We start from the raw sequence: 24895 nt of genomic DNA, 5'->3' as shown, positions 1-24895 counted from the left end.
GAGCATTATCCAAGCTCCGTGCCCAATCCTTTCTACGGGTACTTACTGTCCGTTCTAGAATTCTCTTTAATTCTCTCTTAGAGACTTCAGCTTGCCCATTAGTTTGTGGATGATATGTAGTAGCCACCTTATGGCGAATTCCATACCGAACCATGGCAGAGTAAAGCTATTTATTGCAGAAGTGAGTGCCCCCATCACTGACTAGTACTCTAGGGACACCAAACCTGCTAAAGATATGTTTCTGGAGGAACTTCAGCACTGTTTTAGTATCATTGGTGGGTGTGGCAATGGCTTCAACCCATTTTGATACATAGTCAACTGCCACCAGAATATAAGTGTTTGAGTATGATGGTGGGAAAGGTCTCATGAAGTCAATTCCCCATACATCAAACAACTCAATTTCCAAGATTCCTTGTTGAGGCATGGCGTAACCATGAGGCAGATTACCAGCTCTCTGGCAACTGTCACAGTTACGTACAAACTCTCGGGAATCTTTATAGAGTGTGGGCCAATAGAAGCCACATTGGAGGACCTTGGTGGCTGTTCGCTCACCTCCGAAATGGCCTCCATATTGAGATCCATGGCAATGCCATAGAATCCTCTGTGCTTCTTCTCTAGGCACACACCTACGGATTATTCTGTCTGCACATCTCTTAAAGAGATAGGGTTCATCCCACAAGTAGTACTTTGTATCAGTAATTAGTTTCTTCTTTTGTATCCTATTGTATTCCTTGGGTATGAACCTTGCAGCTTTATAGTTTGCAATATCGGCAAACCATGGTGTTTCCTGAATGGCAAATAAATGCTCATCCGGAAAGGTCTCAGAGATCTCAAGAGAGGGGAGGGACGTCCCTTCTACTGGCTCTATCCGGGATAGATGATCAGCCACTTGGTTCTCTGTCCCTTTTCTGTCTCTTATTTCTATATCAAACTCTTGCAGAAGCAACACCCATCGGATGAGCCTGGGTTTTGAATCCTGCTTTGTGAGTAGATATTTAAGAGCAGCATGATCAGTATACACAATCACTTTTGATCCTACTAAGTATAATCTGAACTTGTCAATGGCGTAAACCACTGCAAGTAATTCTTTTTCCGTGGTTGTGTAATTTTTTTGGGCATAATTTAGAACGCGACTAGCGTAATAAATGACGTGCAGAAGCTTGTCATGCCTCTGTCCCAACACTGCACCAATGGCGTGATCACTGGCATCACACATTAGCTCAAATGGTAATGTCCAGTCTGGTGCAGAAATAACTGGTGCTGTGACCAGCTTAGCTTTCAGTGTTTCAAACGCCTGCAGACACTCTGTGTCAAACACAAATGGCGTGTCAGCAGCTAGCAGATTGCTTAGAGGTTTTGCGATTTTTGAAAAATCCTTTATAAATCTCCTATAGAATCCTGCGTGCCCCAGAAAGCTTCTGATTGCCTTAACATTGGCAGGTGGTGGTAATTTTTCAATTACCTCTATTTTTGCTTGATCCACCTCTATTCCTTTGTTTGAGATTTTATGCCCAAGAACAATCCCTTCAGTCACCATGAAGTGACATTTTTCCCAGTTTAAAACTAGGTTGGTCTCTTGGCATCTTTTCAGAACAAGTTTCAGGTGATCAAGACAGGAGCTGAATGAGTCTCCATATACTGAGAAGTCATCCATGAAGACTTCCAGAAATATTTCCACCATATCAGAGAAAATAGAGAGCATGCATCTCTGGAAGGTTGCAGGCACATTACACAGCCCAAATGGCATCCTTCTATAAGCAAACACTCCAGATGGACATGTGAATGCTGTTTTCTCTTGATCCTGAGGATCTACTGCAATCTGGTTATAGCCTGAGTAGCCGTCCAAAAAGCAGTAATAATCATGACCTGCTAGTCTTTCTAGCATCTGGTCTATGAATGGTAAAGGAAAATGATCCTTTCTGGTGGCTGTATTGAGCCTTCTGTAGTCAATACACATGCGCCACCCTGTGACTGTTCTTGTAGGAACCAGTTCATTTTTTTCATTATGAATCACTGTCATGCCTCCCTTTTTTGGGACGACTTGGACAGGGCTCACCTAGAGGCTATCAGAAATAGGATAAATAATCCCAGCCTCTAGTAGTTTGGTGACCTCTTTCTGCACCACTTCTTTCATGGCTGGATTTAGCCGCCTCTGTGGTTGAACCACTGGTTTAGCGTTATCCTCCAATAAAATTTTGTGCATGCATCTAGCTGGGCTTATGCCCTTAAGGTCACCTATGGACCACCCAAGAGCTGTCTTGTGTGTCCTTAGCACTTGAATAAGTGCTTCCTCTTCCTGTGAATTTAAGGCAGAGCTTATGATCACTGGAAACGTGTCACCTTCTCCCAGAAATGCATATTTCAAGGATGGTGGTAATGGCTTGAGCTCGGGTTTAGGAGGTTTTTCTTCTTCCAGAAGAATTTTCAGAGGCTCTTTCATGTCCTCTGACTCTTCTAAATCAGGCTGAGCATCTTTAAAGATGTTTTCTAACTCTGATTCGAGACTCTCAGCCATGTTGATCTCTTCTACCAAAGAGTCAATAAGATTAACTTTCATGCAGTCTTTTGATGTGTCAGGATGCTGCATGGCTTTGACAGCGTTCAACTTAAACTCATCATCATTGACTCTCAGGGTTATTTCCCCCTGTTGGACGTCAATGAGGGATCGTCCAGTTGCTAGGAAGGGTCTTCCTAGAATGAGAGTAGCACTCTTGTGCTCCTCCATTTCCAGCACAACAAAGTCAGTGGGAAAGGCGAATGGCCCAACTCTGACAATCATGTCTTCAATCACGCCTGATGGGTATTTAGTGGAGCCATCAGCAAGTTGGAGACATATCAGGGTTGGTTTAACTTCTTCAGTTAAGCCAAGCTTTCTGATAGTGGATGCAGGTATTAGGTTGATGCTTGCCCCAAGATCGCATAAAGCTATCTTGGTGCATTGACCTTCTAATATGCATGGTATCAGAAAACTCCCAGGGTCTTTGAGCTTCTCAGGAAAGCTTTTCAGAATGACTGCACTGCATTCTTCAGTGAGGAGAACTCTTTCTGTTTCTCTCCAATCCTTTTTATGACTCAAGATCTCTTTCATGAACTTGGCATAAGAAGGTATTTGCTCAAGTGCTTCTGCAAATGGAATCTTTATTTCAAGAGTCCTGAGATAATCTGCAAAGCGAGCAAATTGCTTATCCTGCTCCTCTTTCCGGAGTTTTTGAGGATAAGGTATTTTGGCTTTATATTCTTCAACCTTAGTTGCTGCAGGTTTATTGCCTACAGAAGTGGTTGAAGAAGCCTTTTTAGAGGGATTGCTTTCAACATTTGTGTGTGTCTGATCCCTCACTGGCAATTGAGTGCCAGAGTTAGAGACTGGAGTGACGTTAGATGCCAACTCCTTGTCTGTTCCTGGTGTCTGAACGCCAGAACTGTGCCCATTTTGGGCGTTCAGCACCAGATCTTGCCCATTTTGGGCGTTCAACGCCAGATCCTTGCCTATTTCTGGCGTTGAACGCCAGTCTTGCCTTGTTTCTGGCGTTGAACGCCAGTCCTGAGCATGGTCTGGGCGTTCAGCGCCAGCCTTCCACCAAATTTCTGGCGTTTTAGTTCCAGAATTACTTTTCCCTGGGCTCTTACTGTCCTCAGGTGAATTTTGGGTGGTTTGCTCATTTCTTAGCTTTCTGCTACCTTGAGGTGGGGTATTTAATATTTTCCCACTTCTTAGTTGAACTGCTTGGCATTCTTCTGTTATTTGCCTTGACAGCTACTCCTTTGTTTGCTTAAACTGTTCGTCCATATGTATATTAGCCATCCTTGTCTCTTGTAGTCTATCTTTGAATTCGGCTAACTGCTTTGTTAGAAAGTCCAATTGCTGATTGAATTCAGCAGCTTGTTTTACAGGACTGAGTTCAGCAGTTGCTGTTTTAACCTCTTCTTTCATGGAAGGGTCACTGCTTAGGTACAGATGCTGATTCCTGGCAACTGTATCAATGAGCTCTTGAGCTTCTTCAATTGTCTTTCTCATGTGGATAGATCCACCAGCTGAGTAATCCAAAGACATCTGAGCTCCTTCTGCAAGCCCATAATAGAAGATGTCTAACTGAACCCACTCTGAAAACATTTCAGAGGGGCATTTTCGTAGCATCTCTCTGTATCTCTCCCAGGCATCATAAAGAGATTCATTATCTCCTTGTTTAAAGCCTTGGATGTCCAGCCTTAGCTGTGTCATCCGTTTTGGGGGAAAGTATTGATTTAGGAATTTTTCTGTCAGCTGTTTCCATGTCCTTATGCTGGCCTTAGGTTGGTTATTTAACCACCTCTTAGCTTGATCTTTCACAGCAAATAGAAATAGTAATAGTCTGTAGACATCCTGGTCTATTTTCTTATCATGTACTGTGTCAGCAATTTGTAAAAACTGTGCCAGAAACTCTGTAGGTTCTTCCTGTGGAAGACCAGAATACTGACAATTTTGCTGCACCATGATAATGAGATGAGGATTCAACTCAAAGTTACTGAATCCAATGGAGGGTATGCAGATACTACTCCCATATGAAGCAGTAGAGGGGTTAGCATATGACCCCAGAGTCCTCCTGGACTGTTCATTTCCACTTAGATCCATGATGGAGAAAGGGAGATGATGTAAAAAAATATTTTTATTTTTATTTATTTATTTATTTACTTATTTATTTCGAAAATAAATTAAAATAAAATAAATAAAAATAGGTGAAGATTTTTGAAAAAATGAGGGGAGAGAAAGTGGTAAGGAAATTTTGAAAAAGATATGATTTGGAAAAGATTTTAAATTTTAAAAAAAATCTGAATTTTTTTAAAAAATAATTTTCAAAAATTTGTTTTAAAATTAGAGAGAAAAGATATTTTTGAATTTAGTGAGGAAAGAAAAAAACAATAAAATAGCACAAGATTTAAAATTTTTAGATCTAATGCTCCTTGTTTTCGAAAATTTTGGAGGGAAAACACCAAGGAACACCAAACTTAAAATTTTAAGATCAAGACACAGGAAAAACTCAAGAATACTTTGAAGACTCACAAGAACACAAGAACATGAAGAAAGAACACCAAACTTAAAATTTTTAGAAAACCAAACTAAAATTTTCGAAAAACAAAGAAAAATCAACAAGAAAACACCAAACTTAAAGTTTGGCACAAAATTTAATAGAAAAATTATTTTTTTAAAAAAAGATTTTTAAAAAGAGTGTACCAAACTGCCACGGACTTAGACCAACGCTCTAGCCAATTGGGCAATAAATGTAACACTTATTTTGAAGAAGGATATTTTTAACCAAGAACAATAATAAGAGACTCTAAACCAAAAAGAAAAATTTTCCTAATCTAAGCAACAAAATAAGCCGTCAGTTGTTCAAACTCAAACAATTCCCAGCAACGGCGCCAAAAACTTGGTGCACGAAATGTGAATCGCACTTTTCACAACTCGTACCACTAACCAGCAAGTGCACTGGGTCGTCTAAGTAATACCTTACGTGAGTAAGGGTCGAATCCCACGGAGATTATTGGTTTGAAGCAATCTATGGTTATCTTGCAGTTCTTAGTCAGGAAGTCAATTGTATTTATCAGTTGAATTGCGAATAAACAAGAGAGCATGGGTTAAAGGTTACTTGTTATGCAGTAATGGAGAATATGTTGGAGTTTTGGAGATGCTTTGTCATCTGAATCTCTGCTTTCCTCTGTCTTCTGATTCACGCACGCACGTCCTTCTATGGCAAGATGTGTGTTGGGGCATCACCGTTGTCAATGGTTACATCCCCTCCTCTTGTGAAAATGGTCCAAATGCTCTGTCACAGCACGGCTAATCATTTGAGGTTCCCGATCATGCTGGAATAGGATTCACCCTCCTTTTGCGTCTGTCACTACGCCCAGCACTCGCGAGTTTGAAGCTCGTCACAGTCATTCAATCCCTGAATCCTACTCGGAATACCACAGACAAGGTTTAGACTTTCCGGATTCTCATGAATGCCGCCATTAATCTAGCTTATACCACGGAGATTCTGATTAAGGAATCTAAGAGATATTCATTCAATCTGATGTAGAACGGAGGTGATTGTCAGACACACGTTCATGAATTGAGGAAGGTGATGAGTGTCACTGATCATCACCTTCTCCATAGTTAGGCGCGAAGGGATATCTTAGATAGGAACACACATGTTTGAATGGAAAACAGAAATACTTGCATTAATTCATCGAGACACAACAGAGCTCCTCACCCCCAACAATGGAGTTTAGAGACTCATGCCGTCAAAGAGTACAAAGTTCAGATCTAAAATGTCATGAGATACAAAATAAGTCTCTAAAAGTTGTTTAAATACTAAACTAGTAGCCTAGGTTTACAAAAAATGAGTAAACTATGATAGGTGGTGCAGAGATCCACTTCTGGGGCCCACTTGGTGTGTGCTAGGGCTGAGACTTAAACAATTCACGTGCATAAGGCTGTTTTGGGCGTTCAATGCCAGGTTTGGATCCATTTCTGGCATTGAACTCCAACTTTTAATCCTTTTCTGGCGCTGGACGCCAGAATTGGGCAGAGAACTGTCGTTGAACGCCAGTTTACGTCATCTATCCTTGAGCAAAGTATGTAATATTATATATTTCTGGAAAGCCCTGGATGTCTACTTTCCAACGCACTTGGAAGCACGCCATTTTGAGTTTTGTAGCTCCAGAAAATCCACTTTGAGTGCAGGGAGGTCAGAATCCAACAGCATCAGCAGTCCTTTTTCAGCCTGAATCAGATTTTTGCTTAGCTCCCTCAATTTCAGCCAGAAAAATACCTGAAATTACAGAAAACCACACAACTCATAGTAAAGTCCAGAAATATGAATTTTTTCCTAAAAACTAAAGGAAACAAACTAAAAACTCACTAAAACATACTAAAAACTATATGAAATTAACCCCAAAAAGCGTATAAAATATCCGCTCATCAGATATGCAGCAAAATTATAGAATAGATACTGCAATGAATGATTCATAGTTAGGGTCTAGGGAGAGTTTTGCTATATAATCAATAAGAGATACACAACCAATATTTCACAAGTTTGTTAAAAAAAAAAAGAATAACTTCTTTAAGATCAACTTGCCAGTATAAATGCACTCAAGTCCGAATGTGTCATGGCCTTCTTATAATAAGCATATAGAGTGTATCTGGTTTAGGATATTTAAATATATTAGTCACCACAGTAAAAGATATCTGTATGTACCATGACATTAAAATACAAGACATAAGAGAAAAAAATTGCATGTAACATTACCCATTGTCAAACAGTTCTCTTGTTTCATTACTTTCTTCGCTCACCTCAACTGATGAATGGCTTGCACGAGACAAATCTATTGGATTATGAAGATCAGCCCTTTCCATTGTGTCATTTTCATCATCGTCTGACGAGAACTCATCATCAGATGGTTTAGACCCAGACAACACCATCACATCAGGTGATGAAGGATCACCATTCTTGTTATATTTTATGTGGAATACTCTATATATGTTGTCAAATGTTTCTTGGTCTATTCGGTCAGCCACATAAAAGTTACGATTGGGGAGAACTTGAATTGGTTGGTTCATGTGATTCCAAAGTGAAATAAAAAAGATTCCAAAACCCACATACCTAAATTGCACAGTTGTCCCTCTATTGACAAAATAGAAAAGTCTAATTTGCTCAAAAGAGCTGTTAGTTATAAGCAGCTGCTCATGGTTTCATTTTAGCTCTAGCACCAAGCAATTATCTAACTCATCAGTCACGTAGAAGGTTGACCCTAATTTATTTCCATAAGTTGATAAAAAAAACTCGGTGGAAGAGCTCTCTAACCCTATATTCAATGTTATTTCTAAAATTAATTAATGTCTAACAAAGCCTGTTTAAAATGCATTATATAATATTACATAATCATTTAGGAAAGAGCAGTATGAACACATTTAAATCTATCATGAAAAGTTGCTATTCATTTAGCAATACAATCCCATTATTGCCTATTGAGCAGGACCAACAAACAAGAATCAGCTAAATAAAATGCTATTGTAATCAACATCACAAAAATAAATAATTAACCTAGAAACACACATTAGGTGTTGCTGAATTTCCAAAAAAAATACTGTAGTTTTGAAAGAAACCTTGAAAGAGGCTTTACTATTATCGTGATACATTGTCAAAGTAAAATATTCTACCTAAACATCCAATCATGTGTTCAATAAATGCTGGATTTTCACACTCACTATCACTATATATATCATTAGTAGACAGTGTAATTATTTTTTTTAATTTACATTGATAATTAATCAAAATTAATCTTTTATAACATTTCACAAGTCTATTAGGCTTGTTGTACTTTACACACATTTCAGATAAAAAAGATTAGGTTCTCAAACTTAGCTAATCAAAGTTATTTAATATGCAAAAGAAAGTAGGGAGAAGAGGAAATTGAAAAGGCCACTAACTGAATATAAACTGAAAACACGCCCTTGAAAGTTAAAAAGTAAACCCACCTCTTCAATGGGTTAAAATGCATCACATAATATTACATAATATATTTGGTTACCTGCCCGTTGAAAAGTCGAAACCTGAAAATCCTTTCTTTTCCTTTGTTCCAGTGTTGTTGGGTTGCTACAAACCTCCTGATAGCACAGAATGGTATCATTATAGGTTAGAGTCACCATGGTAGTTATTTTAAAATCTGGTAAATGGAATATACATTTTTCATACTGATGTGATACCTATTTATACAAACTAAAACGATTTGAACAAGTATATAAAGACAATCAAATCTAAGACCGCCACATTTTAAGCAAGGAACCAAGTAACTAAGTATACAAAAAAATACAAACCAATTATTGAACATTATAAATTTTTATTGAAAGCTTCACCCCTTATTGACTACTGATTTTTAAAAATAGCCAATACCATTAAAAAGTACCACCACTTTTTAATTAGATACCTCTGAAATTCAAACATCCATCAAACAATCAACAGCATTAAATATCATAGAGAATTTAACTTATTACACTATCCTTTCTCTAATAATGCTCTATTCCTCCAACTAAAATCCAAGAAACCACCTTACAAAAACTACTATACAACACATTTTAGAAATTCTGAAAACTTATGAAATCTGACCTAGATATAAATAAAAAGGCAATAAAATTGAATTAGAATATGAGAAATATCTGACAAAGCATTTAAGGAAAATCATAGATGACATAACATGGAATTTCAACTGACATGAAAATTTTGACAACTTAATGTGAAGGACAGTGAATAGAAAGGTAGATCACACTTCAATGAAATCCAAAATGCAGTGAAGAAAACTAAGCTAAATCTCAAGTTAAGAAATAAAATTATAAAGATTGATGGTTTCCAAAAGTTTATTTTGAAAATTAAAGGGAAATATTAACCATAATCATATGACCCAGACCCTGAAGAGATTAAGCTAACCCTGTTTTCTAAGAGGGTTCTAATGCTGACTGTATCACAACAAAATTCCAGTTTGAACTATTTTTTTCACCTATAAATAGTTGTACCTTAAATATTGCTTTCAAAGGATGGAGAGAGAAAAGTCAATGATCTTGTTGTTGAACCATTTCTTTCTTCTTTTTTCTCAAATCATTCATCGCCTTTGTTTTTTTTTTTTCTAAAAAAAGAAGGAGCATATGCATGATAAAACCAAAACAAATTTCTGATGACAAAACTAAAGTGAATATAATAATCTTCCTTCATTCATGGTTTACTCATCTTGTTCTCTTTATGCAGAACGAGGATATGCATGATAATTAATTCCAAGAGCTTTGGCTAAGAAAGGGTAAAACAGTTAGGGATGAAACCTAGGTAACTTTGTTGAAATTGAGGGATTTTCTACTAATGTTCAGTAAGTTACCTGTTTGGATCTTCTCTATCTGCATGCATCACCATTCAGCTGTATGAGATTGCTAGTCTTCGTATCAAGACTGAATCCAAGACAGAGAACACTATAAGTTCAGAAGTTTAGAAAAATAAAAGCGCAAATTGGAAGTTCAGAAGTTTAGAAAAATAAAATGAAATAATTAGAAGTTCAAAAAAATAGAAATCTAGAAGAACAACAACTCTTGCAAAGCGTTGGAGAATAATTGATGCGAATTGGAAGTGCAAATGCACGAGGATAGGTGATGAAGAACAACACTACCATTGTGAGGGAGGGAAACGGTGAGAGAAGACCTGTGAATAGGGAGATAATGATCGGCGGTGAGGAAGAGACTGGAGAGGGGCTGAGACAGAGTGATGGGTGAAGTGTGTAACATCCCAGATCACCCACTAGCACGATATTGTCCGCTTTGGCACACAAGGCCTCATGGTTTTGCCTTTGACGATAGGGATGATAGCCAAAGCCCCCCTACACTCACTCGTCAAAACGCGTCATGCTAGGGAAAGGTATCCACACCCTTATAAGGCATGCTTCGTTCCCTTCCCTAACCGATGTGGGACCTTACAATCCACCCCCCTAAGGGAGTCCAGCGCCCTCGTTGTCACATCGATCCGAGTTCCGACTCTGATACCATCTGTAACAGCCCAGACCACCCGCTAGCACGATATTATTCGCTTTGACACACAAGGCCTCACGGTTTTGCCTTTGACGATAGTGATGATAGTCGAAGCCCCCACACTCACTCGTCAAAACGCGTCATGCTAGGGAGAGGTATCCACACCCTTATAAGACATGCTTCGTTTTCCTCCCCAACCGATGTGGGACCTTACAAAGTGGTGAGACAAGGACTCCGATTTGGAGAATCTGAGCAGTGGTAAGAAGGAGAGTGGAGAGGTGATGAGACCGAGTGTTGGATGAGGTGGTAAATGAAGAGTGCGAATGTGTAAAGACTGACAACCCATAAGGATGAGTGTAGAGAAGGAATGTTCCCTAGTGATGGTTGAGGGAGAGACTGGATTGTGGTATTAGGAGTAGGGTTCATTTAACGCTGACCCTTGGACTTTGGTTTCAACCTAACCAATGGATTCCATTTTATATACGTTTGAGATTTTTGCAGATAATTATGCTGAGATATATTATATGTTTTATGAGAGAAAAACGCATACATTATTAAGATAAGTGTATATTATTAAAATTTTAAAAGGAAAAAGATATTATTTTTAAATAATAAATATACAAGTATATATATTAAAATCTATTAAGTATCAGAAAATGAATATTAAAATTAATCATTATGTAAAAATCTAATCCTTTTTCAAATAATAATAATAATAAGTATAAATAAAAACTTTATTAATAGTTTACCCTCTTATAATTGGAAAGAAAGATACACATCGGATGCGAACCAGCGTGAACTACGAGGATCCTTAAATATAGAACTCTTTTTTCAATTCACTGCTCCTTGAGGCAAAAAAAAAAAAAAAAACAACAAAATACATACATTAGCATAATTCAAAGAAACATAACTCAAAGAAGTTCAAGCAATTGTACCCCAAAATATAAGAAATAAATATATTCCCAATAAAAAACATAATTTAATCTTTTTTAAAAAAAACCACATGATGAATATAAAAAAATTCATTATCTTTGCAATTTTTAAATCTCAAATCCGGAGAAATTCAAATGACCAGAAAATTATGATAATCATAAGCTTAAGACTCCCAGAAAATGACTTCAACCCATTGTTCTCCATTATCATCTTGAGCACCACCTTTTATCCTCAAAAGAACTAAATAAAATGTCAAAAAAGGGGGGGTGGTGGGGGAAATCAAAATTTGAAGACAAATTAAGATAGATTCGCAAGGGAGTTGAAATAGGAGAGGGGCAACCAAGATCCAAATCACAGTGAAAACAACAAGGTAAGAACAACAAAAAAACAGAGGGAGACAAAGGATTATATAAAAATATAAAAATAAAAGACAAAGATAAAACAAAACATATCTACATAATATAATTCATTGAAATATTAATTAATTCTTAAATGCATGTTGCTACAGCCGCATTTGTCTAAATATTTAGTTCATGGTATTTTTCAATTCAAGGTTTGAACTTTGAAACACACAAATATGCAGATCTAGTAGGAATAGAAAAAAAAATCAATGAAAAAACACCAAGAAAGAAAAATCAAAGTAAAATCCTCAGTTTCACCTAAATCTTGCCCATTTGAATTTACATGAGTCATCGATACCGACATAAAAAGAATGAAAAATCCTCATTTTCACTTAAACAATAACCTGGAAAGAGAGTGAGAGAAGGGAGGGGGATCGTTGGCTGAGAAATGACCAGGCAAAGAAAGAAATCAAACACATACCAAACCCCAAATCAAATACAACCAAAACACAAAAGAAACCCTAAATCAAAGAGATTCAAAATTCAGTACTAGACAAAGAGAGAAATAGAGAGTATTCTTACAGGAAGGGATCGCTGGCTGAGATCTCGACCCAGCATGTCTCAGCAAGGCTGTTGACATTCATCAGCGCGTGAACCCACAACAAATATCTCTGTCGCTCAGCAACGCCGCCATCTCAGCGATTAAAACTAACTAGTGCCACCTCCATGAATGTCCTCTGTGAGATATCAGAAGCTGCAGATTCTTCTAGAAATGAGAGTAATGAAAAAGGGGTATGGAAGGAGTTGCTTGTTACACCTTCTAGGCGTGTGTTGAGGATTATTGTTACTACCATTGGAGTTAACTTCTTCATGCAAGCTTCAGGGAATGATGCTGTGATGTATTATAGCACTGAAGTGTTCAAGGAACCAGGGATCAATGGTGAGAAAGTTAGTTAAAATGATTTAGTTCATATTCCATTAATGGAAAATATCTTTCTTTAAATGAAAAAGGGAAGAAAAAATAAATAGAAATTGTAACATGCAGAAAAAAATATATATGTTTTAACGATTTTGGGGTTTTACTATTTAAAATATTGGATACATTTTAATACATCGTAAAAAAAAAATATACGAAACATACCACACAAGTCTTTCTATTATAATTATACTTTATTCATAAACACAGAGAAACATATACATACATAAAAATTTAAATATATGAAAGAGAACGATAAGTTTTTTAAGCATCACAATTCCCGAAATCAGTTGGCATTACATATCAAAGTAGATCCGTTCACAACATACTTTCACAATTTTTCAACTACTTAATATAAGTAACCAAAGTTCTGACAATTGTTTATAAACATGGATGTATATATATTCTAATGAAAATAATTTTTAGCCACTACACTCATCCATCTTGTCAACAGCCTCAACAGTATTTTCACATTGTCCAAACGTATTCTGAAGACAACAAAGAATAAGAAGAAGAAATGCATAGTCCAAAAATCAATGAGTTCAGAAAAGAAGCAGGTATGATCAAACTTTAAAAACTATTAAACGAAATAGTAAATAAATAAACAAAAAACATTTAAACTATATATCAAAGATTAAAAGTCCATTAGGTCAACAACTACCCAAGAATTCCAATTGAGAACAGAAATCGGTGAAACCTGACCCACTGGAGTACTTAAACTCGAGGAACATTGAATGATGGCATTGGACTAAAATTGAACTAGATTCTTAAATTCAAATGGAAAATGAGGAACAAAAGGATCCAAATCAAACTTCTAAATTCAACAAGAGAAAAATAAGATCAGTAACTCTTAACACATGACATGTGGAAAATACAAACAATCTAGCCGGTTGAGGTTAACTTGATTAGAAACGGAATGGACTAACTTAACATCACATTTACATAATAATGCTATCACCTATTGTTGATTATCATGAGTAGAGTCCGTGGTGCACGAATCCCCACACCTTCGTAAAGCTATACCAGCAAGTGCACTGGGTCGTCCAAGTAATACCTGAGCGAGTCAGGGTCGATCCCACGAGGATTGTGGTTTGAAGCAAGATATGGTTATCTTGCAAGTCTTAGTCAGGCAGATCAGAAGGTTGTTGATTTGAAAGATGGAATTACAATGTTTAATTATAAGAATAGGAATAGGGATAAGGAAATAAATGGAATCAATAATGGAAATAGAGTTGAGGAAGGGAGTTGCTTTGCCTTTCTGAATTAACTCCGGTATTACTGTTCTCTTTTCTTGTGAGTGATTTCTTCAGTGGTAGGCTGTATGTGATTGACACTGATTTGAGCAGCTGCCAATACTCCTCCAGATCTAAACCCCAGGTTTAGTGCGGATCCATTCTGATTGAGGGTGAAGCTCATATAGTTCATTCTCTCTAATGATCCTACTCAAAATGCCACAAACAAGGTCAGATCTTCTGGATCAGAGAATGCTGCACCTTGGATTCTAGCCTCTACCACAAAGACCCTAATCTCCCCAGAAATCATCTGAACTGATGTCTCAATAAGTCCCCAATGAAGTCGTGGATTAGCCGTCTGAGAGACGTATATTCAAGCTGGTGGCTCATCATTGTCCGATGAAAGACGCACTCTGAACCCATGTAGAATTTGATAACCTTATGCCAGTTCAACGCATTCATAGTGATGAAGAATGAATATACATCTTAGAATTAATCAAACGCGGATTGAAGAGAAATAGTAATACTTTTATTAATTCATAGGACTCAGCATGGCTCCTCCCCTTAACCTAGAAGGTTTAGAAACTCATGCTGATGGTAAAACGTGTATGATGGTAAAAGTGATACAAAAGTTGTTAAAAAGTGTAAATAAAATCCCTTAAATACTAAACAATGACTAGTAAGGGTAAAACGATCTTTTTAGTGCTAAAATATACTTCTGGGGCCCACTTGGTGAGTGTTTAGTTTGAGCTTTGATGAGATCCACATGCTATGAGGTCTGATGAGCGGATAATTTATACGCTTTTCAGCATTGTTTTTAGTAGGATCTAGTTACTTTTATGGATGTTTTCATTAGTTTTTATGTTAAATTCACATTTCTGGACTTTACTATGAGTTTGTGTGTTTTTCTGTGATTTCAGGTATTTTCTGATTGAAATTGAGGGACTTGAGCAAAAATCAGATTCAGAGGTTGAAGAAGGACTGCTGATGCTGTTGGATTCTGACCTCCCTACACTCAAAGTGGATTTTCTGGAGCTACAGAACTCGAAATGGAGCGCTTCCAATTGTGTTGAAAAGTAGACATCCAGGGCTTTCCATCAATATATAATAGTCCATACTTTGGCTAAGAATAGACGACTCAAACTGGCGTTCAACGCCAGCTCTTTGCCCAATTCTGGCGTCCAGCGCCAGAAAAGGATCCAAAACCAGAGTTGAACGCCCAAACTGGCACAAATGCTGGCGTTCAACTCCAAGAAGAACCTCTACACGTGCAACACTCAAGCTCAGCCCAAGCACACACCAAGTGGGCCCCGGAAGTGGATTTATGCATCAATTACTTATTTCTGTAAACCCTAGTGACTAGTTTATTATAAATAGGACCTTTTACTATTGTATTAGACATCTTTGGACGCCTGGTTCTTAGATTAGAGGGGCTGGACATTTGGCCATGCCTGGACCCTTCACTTATGTATTTTTAACGGTAGAGTTTCTACACTCCATAGATTAAGGTGTGGAGCTCTGCTGTTCCTCAAAGATTAATGCAAAGTACTACTGTTTTCTATTCAATTCATCTTATTTCGCTTCTAAGATATTCATTCGCACTTCAACCTAAATGTGATGAACGTGACAATCATCATCATTCCCCATGAACGTGTGCCTGACAACCACTTCCGTTCTACTTTCGATTAAATGAGTGTCTCTTAGATCTCTTAACCAGAATCTTCGTGGTATAAGCTAGATTGATGGCGGCATTCAAGAGAATCCGGAAAGTCTAAACCTTGTCTGTGGTATTTTGAGTAGGATTCAATGATTGAATGACTGTGACGAGCTTCAAACTCGCGATTGCTGGGCGTAGTGACAGACGCAAAAGGATAGTAAATCCTATTCCAGTATGATCGAGAATCGACAGATGAATAGCCGTGCCGTGACAGGGTGCGTTGACCATGTTCACTGAGAGGATAGGATGTAACCATTGACAATGGTGATGCCTCCAGACGATTAGCTGTGCCGTGACAGGGAATTTGGATCATTTTCCCAAGAGAAGACCGAAAGTAGCCATTGACAATGGTGATGCATTACATAAAGCCAGCCATGGAAAGGAGTAAGACTGATTGGATGAAGACAGCAGGAAAGTAGAGGTTCAGAGGAACGAATGCATCTCTATGCGCTTATCTAAAATTCTTACCAATGATTTACATAAGTATTTCTATCCTTACTTTATTATTAATTTCGAAAACCCCATTACTATTTTATATCTGCCTGACTGAGATTTACAAGGTGACCATAGCTTGCTTCATACCAACAATCTCCATGGGATTCGACCCTTACTCACGTAAGGTATTACTTGGATGACCTAGTGCACTTGCTGGTTAGTTGTGCAAAGTTGTGAACCATGGTATTGGCATCATATTTTTGGCGCCATTACCAGGGAAAGAAAGAGCGATGAATTTTACATAATTAAAGTGCAATCACAATTTCTGCGCACCAAGTTTTTGGCGCCCTTGCCAGGGATTGTTCGAGTTTGGACAACTGGCGGTTCATCTTGTTGCTCAGATTAGGTAATTTTCTTTTTATTTTATTTTCAAAAAATTTTTCAAAAATCTTTCAAAAATTTCTCATCTGTTTTTGAAAAAAAAAATGTTTTCAAAAATATATTTTTCTTCAGAATTTCTAAGAATGAATTCTAGTGTTTCATGAAGCATGTGAAGCCTGGCTGGCTGTAAAGCCATGTCTAAATTCATTTGGACTGAGGCTTCCAATTTGTTATCAAGAGCAAGCTAGTTGTTGCTAATCCACCTGCTGCTGTTCCTGATTTACATACTAAAGCTTGGCTGGCTATTAAGCCATGCCTGACCCTTTGATTGGAGCTTTAGACTAAAAAGCATAAGATTCCTGGAATTCATATTAAAAATTTTGGAATCCTTATTTTTCATAATAATTTTCGAAAAAAAAAATACAAAAAAATTAGAAAATCATAAAAATCAAAAATATTTTTTTATGTTCTTGTTTGAGTCTTGAGTCATGTTATAAGTTTGGTGTCAATTGCATGTGCATCTTGCATTTTTTTCGAAAATTCATGCATTCATAGTGTTCTTCATGATCTTCAAGTTGTTCTTGGTAAGTCTTCTTGTTTGATCTTTGCATTTGCATGTTTTGTGTCTTTTCTTGTTTTTCATATGCATTCTTGAATTCTTAGTATCTAAGCATTAAAGAATTCTAAGTTTGGTGTCTTGCATGTTTTCTTTGCATAAAAATTTTTTTAAAAAATGTGTTCTTGATGTTCATCATGATCTTCATAGTGTTCTTGGTGTTCATCTTGACATTCATATCATTCTTGCATGCATTCATTGTTTTGATCCATAACTTTCATGCATTGCATCATTTTTCTTGTTTTTCTCTCTCTTCATTAAAAATTCAAAAATCTAAAAAATATCTTTCCCTTTTTCTCTCTCAAAATTTCGAAAATAAGATTTGACTTTTTCAAAAATTTTTAAAATCTAGTTGTTTTATGAGTCAAATCAAATTTTCAATTTAAAAATCCTATCTTTTTCAAAATCTTTTTCAAAAATCAAATCTTTTTCATTTTTCTTAGTTATTTTCGAAAATTATAAAAATATTTTTCAAAAATCTTTTTCTTATTTTTATATCAAATTTTCGAAAATAACAATAACAATTAATGTTTTGATTCAAAAATTTCAAGTTTGTTACTTGCTTGTTAAGAAAGATTCAAACTTTAAGTTCTAGAATCATATCTTGTGATTTCTTGTGAATCAAGTCATTAATTGTGATTTTAAAAATCAAATCTTTTTCAAAAACTAATTTCAACCATATCTTTTCAAAAATATCTTCTTATCTTATCCTTTTCAAAAATTTGATTTCAAAATATATTTTCTAACTTCCTAACTTCTCATCTTTTCAAAAATTGATTTTCAAATTTGTTTCAACTAACTAACTAACTTTTTGTTTGTTTCTTATCTTTTTCAAAACCACCTAACTAACTCTCTCTCTCTAATTTTCGAAAATATCTCCCCCCTTTTTCAAAATTTCTTTTTAATTAATTAATTATTTTAATTCTTAATTTTAATTTTCGAAAATTACTAACCTTTTTCAAAAACTATTTTCGAAAATCACTAACTCTTTTTCAAAAATTATTTTCGAAAATCCTCTCCCTCTCTCCTCTTATTCTATTTATTTATTCATCTACTAACATCTCTTCCTCACATCACTCACCAAATTCGAACCCCCTCTTCTATCTGTGTTCGAATTTTTCTTCTTCTTCTTTTTCTACTAACAATAAGGAACCTCTTTACTGTGACATAGAGGATTCCTCTTCTTTTCTTTTTCTCTTCTCTTTCTTATGAGCAGGGACAGAGAAAAAGGCATTCTTGTTGAAGCTGATCCAGAACCTGAAAGGACTCTGAAAAGAAAACTAAGAGAAGCTAAATTACAACAATCCAGAGACAACCTTATTGAAAATTTCGAACAAATAAAGGAGATGGCAGCCGAACCCAACAACAATAATGCAAGGAGAATGCTTGGTGACTTTACTGCACCTAATTCCAATTTACATGGAAGAAGCATCTCCATTCCTGCCATTGGAGCAAACAACTTTGAGTTGAAACCTCAGCTAGTTTCTCTGATGCAGCAGAACTGCAAGTTTCATGGACTTCCATCTGAAGATCCTTTTCAGTTCTTAACTGAATTCTTGCAGATCTGTGATACTGTTAAGACTAATGGAGTAGATCCTGAAGTCTACAGGCTCATGCTTTTCCCATTTGCTGTAAGAGACAGAGCTAGAATATGGTTGGACTCTCAACCTAAAGATAGCCTGAACTCTTGGGATAAGCTGGTCACGCCTTTCTTAGCCAAGTTCTTTCCTCCTCAAAAGCTGAGCAAGCTTAGAGTGGATGTTCAAACCTTCAAACAAAAAGATGGTGAATCCCTCTATGAAGCTTGGGAAAGATACAAGCAGCTGACAAAAAAGTGTCCTTCTGACATGCTTTCAGAATAGACCATCCTGGATATATTCTATGATGGTTTATCTGAGCTATCAAAGATGTCATTGGATACCTCTACAGGTGGATCTATTCACCTAAAGAAAATGCCTGCAGAAGCTCAAGAACTCATTGACATGGTTGCTAATAACCAGTTCATGTACACTTCTGAGAGGAATCTTGTGAGTAATGGGACGCCTATGAAGAAGGGAGTTCTTGAAGTTGATACTCTGAATGCCATATTGGCTCAGAACAAAATATTGACTCAGCAAGTCAATATGATTTCTCAGAGTCTGAATGGAATGCAAGCCGCATCCAACAGTACTCAAGAAGCTTCTTATGCAGAAGAAGCTTATGATCCTGAGAACCCTGCAATAGCAGAGGTGAACTACTTAGGTGAACCTTATGGAAACACCTATAATCCATCATGGAGAAATCATCCAAATCTCTCATGGAAGGATCAAAGGCCTCAACAAGGCTTTAATAATGGTGGAAGAAACAGGTTTAACAATAATAAACCTTTTCCATCATCTACTCAGCAATAGACAGAGAACTCTGAACAAAATACTTTTAATTTAGCAAACTTAGTCTCTGATCTATCTAAGGCCACTGTAAGTTTCATGAATGAAACAAGGTCTTCCATTAGAAATCTGGAAGCACAAGTGGGCCAGCTGAGTAAAAGGATCACTGAAATCCCTCCTAGTACTCTTCCAAGCAATACAGAAGAGAATCCAAAAGGAGAGTGCAAGGCCATTGACATAAGCACCATGGCTGAACCTGTAAGGGAAGGAGAAGACGTGAATCCCAAGGAGGAAGACCTCCTGGGACGTCCAGTGGTCAATAAGGAGCTTCCCTCTGAGGAACCAAAGGACTCTGAGGCTCATCTAGAGACCATAGAGATTCCATTGAACCTCCTTATGCCATTCATGAGCTCTGATGAGTATTCCTCTTCTGAAGAGAATGAGGATGTTACTGAAGAGCAAACTGCCAAGTTTCTTGGTGCAATCATGAAGCTGAATGACAAATTATTTGGTATTGAAACTTGGGAAGATGAACCTCTCTTGTTCACCAATGAACTAAGTGATCTGGATCAACTGACATTGCCTCAGAAGAGACAGGATCCTGGAAAGTTCATAATACCTTGTACCATAGGCACCATGATCTTTAAGGCTCTATGTGACCTTGGTTCAGGGATAAACCTCATGCCCCTCTCTGTAATAGAGAAACTGGGAATCTATGGGGTGCAAGCTGCTAAAATCTCATTAGAGATGGCAGACAATTCAAGAAAACAGGCTTATGGACATGTAGAGGACGTGTTAGTAAAGGTTGAAGGCCTTTACATCCCTGTTGATTTCATAGTCCTGGAAACTGGAAAGGAAGAAGATGAATCCATCATCCTGGGAAGACCTTTCCTGGCCACAGCAAGAGCTGTGATTGATGTGGACAAAGGAGAATTGATCCTTCAATTAAATAAGGACAACCTTGTGTTTACAACTCAAGGATCTCTTTCTGCATCCATGGAGAGGAAGCAGAAAAAGCTTCTCTCAAAGCAGAGTCAAACAAAGCCCCCACAGTCAAACTCTAAGTTTGGTGTTGGGAGGCCACAACCAAACTCTAAGTTTGGTGTTGAACTCCCATATCCAAACTCTAAGTTTGGTGTGGGAGAGTCTCAACAATGCTATGAACATCTGTGAGGCTCCATGAGAGCCCACTGTCAAGCTATTGATATTAAAGAAGCGCTTGTTGGGAGGTGATGAGCGGATAATTTATACGCTTTTTGGCATTGTTTTTAGTATGTTTTTAGTAGGATCTAGTTACTTTTAGGGATGTTTTCATTAGTTTTTATGTTAAATTCACATTTCTGGACTTTACTATGAGTTTTTGTGTTTTTCTTTGATTTCAGGTATTTTCTGGCTGAAATTGAGGGACTTGAGCAAAAATCAGATTCAGAGGTTGAACAAGGACTGCTGATACTGTTGGATTCTGACCTCCCTGCACTCAAAATGGATTTTCTGGAGCTACAGAACTCGAAATGGCGCGCTTCCAATTGCGTTGGAAAGTAGACATCTAGGGCTTTCCAGAAATATATAATAGTCTATACTTTAGCCAAGAATAGATGACGTAAACCGGCGTTCAACGCCAGCTCTCTTCCCAAATCTGGCGTCCAGCGCCAGAAAAGGAGCCAAAACCAGAGTTGAACGCCCAAACTGGCACAAAAACTGGCGTTCAACTCCAAGGAGGACCTCTACACGTGCAACACTCAAGCTCAGCCCAAACACACACCAAGTGGGCCCCAGAAGTGGATTTATGCATCAATTACTTACTCATGTAAACCCTAGTAGCTAGTTTATTATAAATAGGACCTCTTACTATTGTATTAGGGATCTTTGGATTATCTTTTGATCCTTTGATCATCTTTGAACGCCTGGTTCTTAGATCAGAGGGGCTGGCCATCTCGGCCATGCCTGGACCTTTCACTTATGTAATTTTAACGGTAGAGTTTCTACACTCCAAAGATTAAGGTGTGGAGCTCTGCTGTTCCTCAAAGATTAATGCAAAGTACTACTGTTTTCTATTCAATTCATCTTATTTCGCTTCTAAGATATCCATTCGCACCCAAGAACGTGATGAAGGTGATGATTATGTGTGACGCTCATCACCATTCTCCCCTATGAACACGTGCCTGACAAACACTTCTGTTCTACATGAAATAAGCTAGAATGAATATCTCTTAGATCTCCTAACCAGAATCTTCGTGGCGTAAGCTAGAATGATGGCGGCATTCAAGAGAATCCGAAAAGTCTAAACCTTGTCTGTGGTATTCCGAGTAGGATTCAATAATTGGATGACTGTGACGAGCTTCAAACTCGCGAGTGCTGGGCGTTAGTGACAGACGCAAAAGGAGGGTGAATCCTATTCCAGCATGATCGAGAACCGACAGATGATTAGCCGTGCTGTGACAGAGCATGTGAGCACATTTTTCACTGAGAGGAGGGGATGTAGCCACTGACAACGGTGATGCCCTTGCATAAAGCCAGCCATGGAAAGGAGTAAGATTGATTGGATGAAGATAGCAGGAAAGCAGAGGTTTAGAGGAATGAGAAGCATCTCTATTCGCTTATCTGAAATTCTCACCAGTGATTTACATAAGTATTTCTATCCATATTCTATTATTTATTATTCGAAAACATCATTATCAATTTATATCTGCCTGACTGAGATTTGCAAGGTGACCATAGCTTGCTTCATACCAACAATCTCCGTGGGATTCGACCCTTACTCACGTAAGGTATTACTTGGACGACCCAGTGCACTTGCTGGTTAGTTGTATCGAAGTTGTGAACCATGGTATTGGCACCATGTTCTTGGCGCCATTGCCAGGGAAAGAAAGAGCCATGAATTTTACATAATTAAAGTGTAATCACGATTACGCGTACCAAGTTGCTCACGTTGCCAGAGATTGTTCGAGCCTGGACATCACAATTTCGTGCACCAAGTTTTTGGCGCCGTTGCCGGGGATTGTTTGAGTTTGGACAACTGACGGTTCATCTTGTTGCTCAGATTAGGTAATTTTCTTTTTATTTTATTTTCAAAAATTTTTCAAAAATATTTCTAAAATTTTCTCATCTGTTTTCGAAAATAATATAAAAATGTTTTCAAAAATTAGATTCAAAATTTTTAAGAATGAATTCCAGTGTTTCATGAAGCATGTGAAGCCTGGCTGGCTGTAAAGCCATGTCTAAATTTATTTGGACTGAGGCTTGCAATTTGTTATCAAGAGCAATATACTCTGATGTTAAAATGCTGAAGCTTGGCTGGCCATTGGCCATGTCTAGTGTTTTGGACTGAAGCTTTCATTGAAAGCTTGGCTGGCTAGTGAGCCATGTCTAATTCCTGGATTGAAGCTTTAGACTAAGAATGTAAGATTCCTGGAATTCATGTTAAAAATTTTGGAATCCTTATTTTTTCTTTTTCAATTAATTCTCGAAAAAAATACAAAAAAAATTAGAAAATCATAAAAATCAAAAATATTTTTCTGTTTCTTGTTTGAGTCTTGAGTCATGTCATAAGTTTGGTGTCAATTGCATATGCATCTTGCATTTTTCGAAAATATCATGCATTCATAGTGTTCTTCATGATCTTCAAGTTGTTCTTGGTAAGTCTTCTTGTTTGATCTTGATGTTTTCTTGTTTTGCATCTTTAGTTGTTTTTCATGTGCATTTTTCGTTTGTTAGAGTCTAAACATGAAAGATTTCTAAGTTTGGTGTCTTACATGTTTTCTTTGCATTAAAAATTTTTCAAAAATAAGTTCTTGGTGTTCATCTTGACATTCAAAGTGTTCTTGGTGTTCATCTTGACATTCATAGCATTCTTGCATGCATTCATTGTTTTGATCTAAAAATTTCAAAAATCAAAAAAATATCTTTCCCTTTTTCTCTCATCAAATTCGAAAATTTGAGTTGACTTTTTCAAAAATTTTTAAAATCAAGTTATTTCTTATGAGTCAAATCAAATTTTCAATTTGAAAATCTTATCTTTTTCAAAATCTTTTTCAAAAATCAAATCCTTTTCAAAATTCTTAGTTATTTTCGAAAATTCCAAAAATATTTTTCAAAAATCTTTTTCTTATTTTTATACCAAATTTTCGAAAATAACAATAGAAATTAATGTTTTGATTCAAAAATTTCAAGTTTGTTACTTGCTTGTTCAGAAAGATTCAAACTTTAAGTTCTAGAATCATATTTTGTGATTTCTTGTGAATCAAGTCATTAATTGTGATTTTAAAAATCAAATCTTTTTCAAAAACAATTTCAATCATATCTTTTCAAAAATATCTTCTTATCTTTTTCAAAAATTTGATTTCAAAATATCTTTTCTAACTTCCTAACTTCTTATCTTTTCAAAATTGGTTTTCAAAATTTGTTTCAACTAACTAACTAACTTTTTGTTTGTTTCTTAACTTTTTCAAAACTACCTAACTAACTCTCTGTCTCTAATTTTCGAAATTATCTTCCCTCTTTTTCAAAAATTTCTTTTTTATTAACTAATTATTCTTATTTTTATTTTTGATTTTAAAAAAAATTTCGAAAAATACTAACACTTTTCAAAAACCATTTTCGAAAATCACTAACTCTTTTTCAAAAATATTTTTCGAAAATTCTCGCTCTCCCATCTTATTCTCTTTATTCATTCATTTACTAACATCTCATCTCACATCTCAACCATCCTCACAGTTGTGTCTCTTCCATTATATTACATTCTTTGTCTACCCCTCTTCTTCTACTCACAAAGGGATCCCTATACTGTAGTATAAAGGATCCATATTATTATTATTATTTTTTCTGTGCCCTCTTCTTTGTCATATGAGCAGGAGCAAGGACAAGAATATTCTTGTTGAAGCAGATCCAGAACCTGAAAGGACTCTGAAGAGAAAATTAAGAGAAGCTAAATTACAACAATCCAGAAATAACCTTTCAGAAATTTTTGAACAGGAAGAGGAGATGGCAGCCGAAAATAATAATAATGTAAGGAAGATGCTTGGTGACTTTACTGCACCTAATTCCAATTTACATGGAAGAAGCATCTCCATTCCTGCCATTGGAGCAAACAACTTTGAGCTGAAACCTCAATTAGTTTCTCTGATGCAGCAGAACTGCAAGTTTAATGGACTTCCATCTGAAGATCCTTTTCAGTTCTTAACTGAATTCTTGCAGATATGTGATACTGTTAAGACTAATGAAGTAGATCCTGAAGTCTACAGGCTCATGCTTTTCCTTTTTGCTGTAAGAGACAGAGCTAGATTATGGTTGGATTCTCAACCCAAAGACAGCCTGAACGCTTGGGATAAGCTGGTCACGGCTTTCTTAGCCAAGTACTTTCCTCCTCAAAAGCTGAGC

The 24895-nt window shown here is 36.8% G+C and overlaps 1 non-coding gene across 1 annotated transcript; it reads right to left on the bottom strand.

The window, feature by feature from the left end:
* Nucleotides 1-18898: 18898 nt before the first annotated feature.
* LOC112731249 (small nucleolar RNA R71) lies at nucleotides 18899-19006 on the bottom strand. Its single transcript, XR_003167037.1, has one exon. It is a non-coding gene; the product is annotated as a small nucleolar RNA R71 (small nucleolar RNA).
* Between the last annotated feature and the right edge of the window lie 5889 nt (nucleotides 19007-24895).

The sequence above is a fragment of the Arachis hypogaea genome, chromosome 12 (assembly GCF_003086295.3).
Source record: "Arachis hypogaea cultivar Tifrunner chromosome 12, arahy.Tifrunner.gnm2.J5K5, whole genome shotgun sequence".
NCBI classification, from domain to species: domain Eukaryota; kingdom Viridiplantae; phylum Streptophyta; class Magnoliopsida; order Fabales; family Fabaceae; genus Arachis; species Arachis hypogaea.
The sequence above is the reverse complement of the archived record's forward strand: the minus strand, read 5'-3'. Positions and strand labels throughout refer to the sequence as shown.